Source organism: Drosophila melanogaster, chromosome 2L (assembly GCF_000001215.4).
Source record: "Drosophila melanogaster chromosome 2L".
NCBI classification, from domain to species: Eukaryota; Metazoa; Arthropoda; class Insecta; order Diptera; family Drosophilidae; genus Drosophila; species Drosophila melanogaster.
Window position 1 is genome coordinate 15,515,366 of NT_033779.5, and position 10,108 is coordinate 15,525,473.

At 41.4% G+C, this 10,108-nt stretch overlaps 2 long non-coding RNA genes across 3 annotated transcripts; one reads left to right on the plus strand and one right to left on the minus strand.

The window, feature by feature from the left end:
* Positions 1–455: 455 nt before the first annotated feature.
* On the minus strand, positions 456–1,362 carry lncRNA:CR44864 (long non-coding RNA:CR44864). The gene has a single exon (NR_124286.1). It is a non-coding gene; the product is annotated as a long non-coding RNA:CR44864 (long non-coding RNA).
* A 5,274-nt stretch (positions 1,363–6,636) lies between these two features.
* On the plus strand, positions 6,637–8,628 carry lncRNA:CR43761 (long non-coding RNA:CR43761). Of its 2 annotated transcripts, none has more exons than NR_073783.2 (3): positions 6,637–7,486; positions 7,561–8,008; positions 8,066–8,628. It is a non-coding gene; the product is annotated as a long non-coding RNA:CR43761 (long non-coding RNA). The 2 variants fall into 2 exon arrangements; NR_073784.2 differs by having other exon boundaries at positions 7,561–7,838; positions 7,896–8,628.
* Positions 8,629–10,108: the final 1,480 nt, after the last annotated feature.

Here is a 10,108-nt window from a genome sequence, read left to right on the forward strand (position 1 = left end):
CAAACTTGAAGTGCGAACTGGTCAATAGTCTGAAATAACAACAAGACAATAACACTGGCAATAACTTGTGCCACTCGAAAGGGCCGAGGAGCAGGCAGAAGTTCCCTCCGGGCGGTTGGTCAAGTACTTGGCAGCTGGCCCCAGGGCTCTTAATTAATTTTTATGAATTGCACGGAATTTGCCACAGCAGAAGCTCGTTTTTTGGCAAGTGTTTGCCACAAGAATAAGACAATGGATCCTTCACTGGAGAGCCAATTGGCGAGACGATGACGAAGTGTCGGAGGTTGCATTTGAATAGCCCGCTTGGGGAATTTTCTGGTCCTGCTCAAAAGTGAACAAGTGGTGGCACGGCTAAATTGGCCAGAACACTCAAGGGGGTCTGGAAAATGTTTTCACAAACCAAATTGTATGAAGAAAGCAGAATATCCGTAAATAAATTTAATATTCAGACTTTTGACTAGACATTTGCTATTACAAATATAATAAAATGGCGAATTATACATCTATTTTGTGTATAGTTATTTAGTTATCACAAGTTAGCATATTCATATATTTTGTAAAGAAATTGTTTGTAGTCTTGAGTTGATAACATTACATCTGCGGTTTTTACCACTGATTTATCGCAAATCCTACATCGTTTGGCTTAGTATCTAGAAATACTTCATCAGCAGCTACCCAGTGCAATTTGAGCATTATCTACCTGTTCCATTTTCAATGCCGGAACGATTAACTAAACTGTGTGTGTAAGTGAACTGTCCGCAGCAGTTTGCGTTGATGCCGCGATAAATCCCAGCAGTGCCACATTTCTTTCACCCAGGTCGATGGGCGAATCCAGGATCCCAGGACTCCTGCCACATTGTGCTTAATCGCGCCAATCCGATGCGGCGGGTTAAGGTGTAATTATGTGAGGCATTCACCCGGCTCATATCTGACGGTTCTATCTTGGCCAGGTGGTGGGCTGCCCAAGAAGGCAACAATAAATTATTTCATTGCTGACCACAAACAACTCCACTTGCTGCTCTCACGTCCGCCATTAAGCGCCGCGTAAAAATAGCTTGAAATATGTAATTTTCCGGTTCAATTACGGTGCCAGTGGTTACCTTTCGAGTGGATTGGGTCTGTGTCCTGGTTTTGGTGCTGGTTATGGACCCGGAACTGGTCGTGCTCCTACTTCTCCTGCCACTCGGGGACCGCGAACATCCGCATGGGGCCAAGATGCATGTCCGCCGATAAGGTCACTCTGTCGGACTCTCAACTCGGCGATGTGCGGTCAGGATAGACTCCGTAATTTGTAGTAAATCTCTGGGGCAGCGAGTCTTTTCTGACACTTTGAATAGATCCCACACACACACACACACACACACACGCACATACATACATAGAAACACACACAGGCACACTGCGGTTGTTTCGGGAGATTTTGAAAAATTCATTTACTGCGTGCCGTCATGAAGAGATGGAATCCAATTTGGGCAAGCAAATAAACGGAAATTTAATATTGATATTGTATTTGAATTTAAGAAGACCTTCGATGGCAAGCATTTAAGTAAATACGGAAAATCAACAAAATTCCAGTCACAAATATGCTGTTCGATGGAATCCAGTGTCGTAAAAAATAAAATCAATGCAGCTGTCAGTCCGGCATAGGATATGGATATAGAGTGGGCCTTAGGGTTAAGCAACTCTCCAGTTGGGGCAAAAATGCTGGCAGCCGAGTAAATTTTAAACATCGCACGTGGCCATAAAAACCAGGCTAACAAATGTGCCCGACGCTGTGTGGGTCTGCAGAACGGGAAACTGGGAGGTGGAACTGCATTTTAGCGCCATATTTTATGCACACTTAGAGTCACACACAGAGCCAAGAATCCGAGGACGCAGGACACCGAGTGCTGCAGTGTCAAAGGCAATGCAGGCAAAGATAAAGAACCAAAGGAGCGAAGAGTGGCTCGAAAACAAAAGTTTAAACAATTTCATCTTTTTTTTTTGACCCAGAGAGAAAATGGAAATGGTAAAGTATGGAAAAGGCTCGGAAACGGAATTGGGTTAAGCAAATGCCGAGGACCCGCACAACAGTGCGTATAATGAATATTAATAAATGCGTCGCGGCATTACTTCTACGCCTCGTGTTGCCAATTAACAGCTTAAAGACGGACAGACAAGACAGTTTGCGTGGCCAAAAATTGTGAGGAGCCCGGGCTAATTGAATTTTAATTAATTAACAATGTTTGAGGGGTAGTCAAGTGTCGAAATATTGGCCTGGAATGACCGCCATCTGCCGGGCCTAATGAAAATCTGATGGAAAATGCTGAGAATGCAACACATTGCCGAAAATATTTCACACAGTGGGTAGCCTGTTGTAATTGTTGTTCAATATGCCACATCATTTTCGGCTCATTAATCACTTGGCCATTTTCATTAGAGACCAATCATTTTCGGGCCAGTGGAATATTCCTTATAAACTTAATGGCCATTAAATTGAATGGGAGGGAGCTGAAAACAGAGTATTCTTATTGTCTAAAATCAATAAGGAAATGATTTGAGTTAAGAAACGGATGGATGATATAAGTTTTAATATCTAAATAACTATTGGTTAGCAGGAATTGCACAACAAAGCAATTTTAGAATTTTCAATCATGATGATTTTAGTCTCCTTTAGAAAGATAAGTACCCAAAAATAGTTAAAAATCATCGCAAGTAATCTTTCAGCTGAAAACAGAGATTTACCAATCCCTACAGGGCTTCGCTTTTATGTTTCACAACTGTCTGGGCAATCTGCAAACTGGTTTTAAAGTTTTCGCCTGGCTTACAGTCATTTTCTCACTTTCCTGGCCCAAAGTCGAGGCAACGTGGCCGTTCAATTGGAAAGTTGTATGGAAATGTGTTTCCAAAACTGCAGCCGCTTCCCCATCGAATTTGGCGGCATGTGAGGCACGTTCGCGAGATGTCGCTTTTGGCCATTTCGCTGCCATTTCGATGCCATTCTGTATGGCTGTATGACAATTATCGATCAGTTCAGCCAGCTGCAGGATAAGGGAAGACTGAAGGGCGGGAGGCGGAACCACGCACAATGGCCGAGCTTAAATGGGACATCGCATCCTTGGCCTCATTTGCATAAATGACGCGAACATCCCGCATGTTGTTGGGCCCTGAACGAGCCATTTATATGTGCATATGCAGGGAGCACAGGAAGGGGCGGGAAACGACCATCAATGGCCAAGGGTCCATTTTCCCCGATTGCTGCAACAATTGTTGCATTAAGAGTCCTTCAGCAATTTGCGGAAAAGCTGCGTAAAATGTTTCATGCCAACGAAGGGTTAAGGGCCTAAATCAGGACCTTCAAATGAAATGTCTTCATTAAATTAAGCTGGGCAAAATTAAAATGCCCCGCTGACGAGAATGTAGCAAGAAATATTAGTCCCGGCCAGTGTAATTGCCAAGTGTTTTATTGCCAAATTTTCGGAGCACTAAGTCGCCTCCGCCGTCGTCTAACGTCGAACATTTGTCAAGGACTCGACTTTGCCTCCTTTTCGTGATCATAAATTCTCGGCTCCCTTGACTTTTCGCGCGGAATTCATTAGTTTGTTCTGTGTCTGTGCTCAGCTGGGCCAAATTAAATTACGTTTAATTACTTGGCCCCGGCTCATAACTTTGGCCAGCTCTAGAGAATGCCTTCCGCTGATAAAGTCTGGGACCAGTCCATATGTTTTTCCGGTCTGTCATCGTTAGACAAATGTCCCCAAACGCCTTCGCTCGGAGGACCCTTGAAGATATTGGGCATTCGGAGAGGAAAGTGCATCTGCAGTCAGAGGCTAAGGCATCTGCAGCTGAGTTGGCCCAATCACTTTTGGCCAACAGAAGTGGCCGTTGAAAAGTGCCCTCAGCCTGCTGCCGACATCTGGAAAATATTTTTGTTGATTCTCGAGTGGCGACAGCCGTCCAAAACCGAGATGAGATGCGTCCTTGAGCAGAAAAGGATGGGACAAGATAAGTTAACGTACGGTAAGGGTGCCGAATAACGGACGAAGGCTAATACAATTGCAGGCCAGATATATTATGGTCCAGAATCAACACTTGAGGCTCAAGTGTTTATGTTGAAATTTTGGTAAAGATCTATCATTTTGGGTTGAATTAGTTGAACACATTTTAAATACTATGACTTACTCATCGTTTTCTTAATCAGTGGTCAACCCATTCAGTCAATTTAATAATATTCTTAAATCGTTTCACTCATGTTTTTGAATTTCGCGTTGGTGAAATTGACTTATACATTTTTAAACAGCACTTTCCAGTTACCTATGGTAGAATTAACTTTTCAGAACCATTTTCCCAACCTGAAGTTGCAGTCAACTTTCTAATTACCTCAACTCCGCTGGAAAATTCCACAACTCAAATCCTTTTGCCGAAAGCCTTTGTTTCTATTTGGCTTTGGCCAAAACAGAACCAAAAATAAAGTTGGCCAATTTCTGGTCCAGGCACTCGATACCCAAATTGATGTTAAATGGCAAACTATAAAAAATAAATCAGTGCGAGTAAGTTTGCCTTTCGATGCGAGGGCATGGCCTCAATTAATTTCAAGTGTGGGTGGGGCGAAAGCAAAAGTTTTCCCGTTTTGTTAGTTTTTAAATAATTTTCCCAAATTTTAATTGAACCCAGCGAGCATGAAGCGCTTTTAAAGCTAGCTTCGGCAGCAGCAGCTGCGATCCGAGCTTCACTCAACCGATTTGCAGTAAATAACTTTCGCCGGTCGGTCCTTCGTCCTTTTTACCATTTTGCCGGCCCGTTGATGTGTGTGGCTGACCGCAGCATGTGGCCGCCGGTCGCGTTCTTTCTCGCTTTTCTTTTTTGGGATGTTTCCACATGCATCGCACACGCATATAAATAACAAAGCGAGCAGGAAAAACAACAAATGGCCGACCAACAACAAACGCAAACGTGGCCAAAAGGCAGCAAGTGTAACTAATATATCAGCGCAGGCCACTCGGCAAAAAAATAAATAAGCGCAATCAATCTACATATGTAGTTGAAACAATAATAGCACTTACGATAGGTCGGTCATAGGAACTCTGCGAGTACATTAACCTTTATAAGCTTTTCCATTCCATAAAAAACAGAACAGCTTTAAATGGAATATTAAACAAGAAGAGTACTCTCTATTTGCTTGGCAAAATATTATTTTTAAAAGTGATTGCCTGTGCAAGTATAGCAAGTCAATACATCAAATGAAAAGAGAAACTACCAAATAAAAGTTTTAACAAAACACCGTCTTCATGAGTTGATAACACAAAAAATGTCTGTAAATCAACTTAATAATACTTTTTTTTTGTATAAATAATGCCCAAAAGTATATGGAGTGTTGATTTAATGAAAAAAAGAATTATATTGCTCCAATTAAATATATAGACTGTTAGTGTTTTGTATAAAGCATATCAATTATAAACTTAAACCCTTTGCGGTTTCTGGTCCATTCTCTTGCATATTTAACTCTGTCCGCTATCCAATATTGATTTAACTTTAAATATGTCTGTATTTCAACATTGATTGAAGTCAACACCAAACTCACATTTCATTCGGTCGGTTGCAAATATTTGTGCTTTTCTCGTGGCAATTATTAAACTTAATCAAATGAAAACCGCGCGCCGAACCTCAATTAACTCAGCTATAAAAATCATTTGCGGTCATTTCGCGTTGGCAAAACAGAGTCAATACTAACAAAAATCGAAAAAAAAAAAAAAACTCAAATCGAGACGGATCGAACGCATTATAAATAAACGTGCGAGCACGATATTTATCCACATGTGTAAACAGTTTTTCCAGGAAGGTGAGTGGCTCCAGTGATATGTTGACCGCAAATTTATATCGACTTTGCCAGGACTATTCGCACTCGTTCACATTGAAATATTAATGCGATTTACATTTGTAATTATGTGTACAATATTTTAATTTGCATAATTTAGTAACTTGTGTGGCCGGCCAGAAACGACAGGTGAACTGGCAAGGGTCCACCGCTGTTGACCTCCCCGCCCACTTTCAGCCAAATTAATTTGCAATAGTTTCGCTTCGTTTCGCATTTCCAGATTTGCCAGATTGAAAAACTTCTGCTAACCAGACAATACCAAAGAGCAGGGAATAGAATCGATGGCCAGAAGGTCGAGGGGAAGGTAATGAAGCATTTGCTCCGGACGGCAATTGAAATGTTTATCCTCGAGTACGCAAATCCAATTGCCAAACGAAAATCAGATGCAATGCATTTGCATTGTGCCAGCCGACAGAGATGAGAAACTTTTTGAAATGGGTGAAGTTTCTCATAAATTATTTGAGAGTCTTGAGATTATCAAATGGAATTTGTCTAAGCAATTCTATGGTATAATTTTGAAAATTGTGGTATTCAACTTCTTTTTACATTTAGCACAAATCACATTAAAATGTTTATATAGAAAGAAGCCAACTCAATTATGAAACCGAGATAAATAGTTAATAAGCAGAGAAATAACAAAAGAATATCTAATATTGTAACACCGAGCTTAAACTTTCTCTTTAAATATTTACCAACCTACTCGCATAACTTTAAAATTATTTTCTTTTTTTGTTTAATAGGTGTTAAGGTATCAAGTGCAAATTGGTTAAGGAAAGAAGGGCATTTAGCCTTAAGCACAACTCCATTTCCCGATCTGCCTTGCTTTTCCTGCACAGACATTTTCCAGTCCGTTTTGGTACGCCCCCGGCATTGGCAATTCATGCGAAACATTTTGCATGCTCAAAAGTTGCATTTTTGCTCAATAAAATCGCAATAAAGGCGATGGAGGGGATAAACTGGACATGCGAATCGTTTCGGAGTCCGATATCCTTTGTTATTCTGCTAGGCAAAACATTTGCTCAGGGGATGTGCCAGGATACGGGTATTCTCGTTCATACGGCATGAGCAATTGATTCGCAGGCACTCGAACGGATGATCGAATTAGGGCCAAGACCAGGATCCGGCCGGAGGACCAAGGACCTGGAAACCGGCAGGCAAGTACTAAGGACTTTGCATGGCCAGCTGTCCGGCTGCCACTTTGGCTGCCCTCTTGAGTGACAAATTAGCCACTTTGGGGCTTGTAATTCCCGCCGTCGGAGGCGACAACAAGAAATGACCGCAATTTGCGCCGGCCGCCGAGTGATTGGTGAGCCTTTCCAGCGGACAAGGATCCTGTGCCGCACTCACCTACAAAACGGAATAAAGATGCTCCACGCCAACAACATAGACAGCCAACCAGCCAGCCAAGCAGGCAATGACAGTTATAAATAGCCAAGTAAAATTGTCAAGGGGCAGAAGGTGACAGACGGAAATTACACAAAAAAAAAAAAATTAAAATAAAAGTGTATGCATTAATTCAGAAACAGAAAGTAAAATGCCAGGAACTCATGTTTATCAGTTTTAAATTATACGAAAAGCACTGCGATTGGCAATGTAGAACATAACAATTAGCGGTTTATTTTAAGTAATCAGGTTAAGTTTTCTTATGTAAAAATTAAAATTCAATTAATATGGCATTTATAAACATTTAATTTTTTATTGTGTAGTGAACAGTGGCGTCAGCAGAACACGATTTTTGCTCTTGTTGTTTGCTTCTTTCGCCGCACACAAAACTTCCAGTTTATTCAAAGTTACAGGACACGCTGTCCCGGCAACCAGGACATATTCGCCATGGCAACATGGTCCCGTCGTCCTCGCTGCACTGTCAGCATCATTATGGCTAATAAACATTGCCATTTGCGGCTGGCCAACACAGCGAGATTCAAAGGGAGAGGACGAGTGCAGGACGAAAGGGTCTTTCGTCACCCCGGGACTCAAACAGAAGGTGAAAGTTACTCGACTTATGGGCAAAGTTTCACTTAATGATCAATGAAAGTTTCAGAAGAGTCAGTGGAACTGCAAGTGGTTAAAGGTCTCCGAAAGAAACAAATGAACAACTTCTTAAAGATATTATCTATGTAAATCAACTACTGCGCATTATTGCAAATCATTCAGGTATCTTATTACTGTTCCCCTTCTTGTGATAATATTGACATCTACTTCCCAATTAAGCCAGTATTCTAAACCTCAGGACATGTTTTATTTTTTCCTACTGCATCCCAGCTGACTTATGGAAAAATTAGAATAAGGTCAAAGAGTCAAAGGTATGAATTCGTCGGCCTGCCACAGGAGCCGGTAATCATGGCAGAGCTCCAACTTTCCTGATGAATCACTTGCTAATTTATCACCTGGATATTCGTGACCCTTGTGCATATGGAGGCCCAGAGCACTCGCCTTAGTTATTATATTCCATTCATGAAACTTGTATTTGAGTCTTCATCCTTGCCTTATGGCCATGCATCAAGAGTGTGGACAGACCTGCAAATTGTTTGTAAATAAACTGGGCGAGAGCTGGGGCGTAATGCATTGAGTATCTGAACGCATAAACATGAGCGCATAGACAAGAGCAGCTTAAGACCATGTTTGTGCATAAACAAATTAAGTTTCCAAAGGCAAGAGCCCAAAATGGAAGGAGTAGTCGAAAGCAGCAGCTGATGCAGCAACTTTCTCTATGGATTTCACCTTATAAGCCCCCTAAAACCTCCCGCTTATATACATATATCTTATATCTCCCCATTTACTCGCATTTTGTGTCTAAACTTCTTATATTAATAGCAAAAGGTGAGTGCTTCAGACTAGACAAGCTGGCTAAGCGGATGCTGCTTGCTAGCTGCTAAAACTTGCCCAGACTCGTCAGCTTCTAATTAATTATGAAAAGTGCCACGCCCACACCACACGAAACACCCACAAAAATACACATACTTGCCATGAGCTTTGGCTGGTTTATGGAGCGCGAAAAAATATAAAAACTGCCAAAGACGGGTGAGCAAAGTATTTAAAGTTTATCAAATGATACGACTACGAAATATCCTATGAAGCGCTGAATAAAAAAGTTCTTTCAGTTCTACAGTTTATAGGCAACTATAATTACTATGAAAATAAAATTTTGGTTTATCTCTTAGATCTACCCATTGATGTTACAGGGTATTCGTGTTCTGGGAGCCAAGCTAGCCTATCTGGTCGTGTAAAAAACCCCAATCCGCGCACAGAAGCCGCTCCACTTAACGGTTACCCAGCATCCAACACATTCCGCCTCCGAGAACACACACAAAGCAAATTGCTATAGTCAATTTAATTAAATTTGTTTGTGGGCCCAACGAGGCGCAGTTAACTCCTAGCAAAAGCCCACCGATTTCTGGAGGGGGGATGGCTGAACAGGGCGCTAGATGGATAGTCGCTGGAGGCAAAACGAAATCCAAAATCCTCGCGAGTCGATACAAAAGGATGCGTTTATCTCAATTCTATTTGCCCAAAGGAGGGGAGATTTCCCGTTTGCTGGCTTGGAAGCCCTTTTCAAATGTTTACCGTGGAATCTTGGCAAACGAGATTTGTCTTGGCCAATAGATAGCAGCACGAAGAGCGAGATGGCAAAAGAGCTGGCAGCAATAAAATTAAATTTCTTCGGAAAAGCTGGAGGTTTTCATTAGAATCGAGATAGAGCGACACGGCACACATTTCGAAATCAAATTGCAATTTCTTTACAATTGTTAGTTTGAACATTTTGATGATTTTATTTCTGGCATTTGCTGGCAAGCAATTTACATTTTAAAATGTTTCTGCAAATTAATTTATTGGATTCTCAACGATGTCCGGCTATGCATATTCATAATATCCCTGCCATTATTTAATTTGGCAGAGGACAATGTGGCAACTGGCCCCAATTAAAATCCTCATTCAACAAGTTGGTTTTAATCCTCGCCTAAGCCTAATTACAATTTGTTAATTTCGCTTGCCCTGTCTAAATGGCAAATAAAACGAAACCATAATTTGTTTTTTTGTTTGTTTTTTTGTTGACCTCAGGCAAACACGCGTCGTATGCGCAATTTATTTACAGCCCCACACTTTCATGTGCCATTGGTTGATTGCGTTGGCTTATTTAAACATTTATGCGTTTTGTTTGTGATACGGCGAATTCTGGTGCCCTTGGCAGTTTTTCAGTTTACAATGGAGAAGGGCAAACCTGCAAGATGAATTTTACTCCACTCAGTTACATGT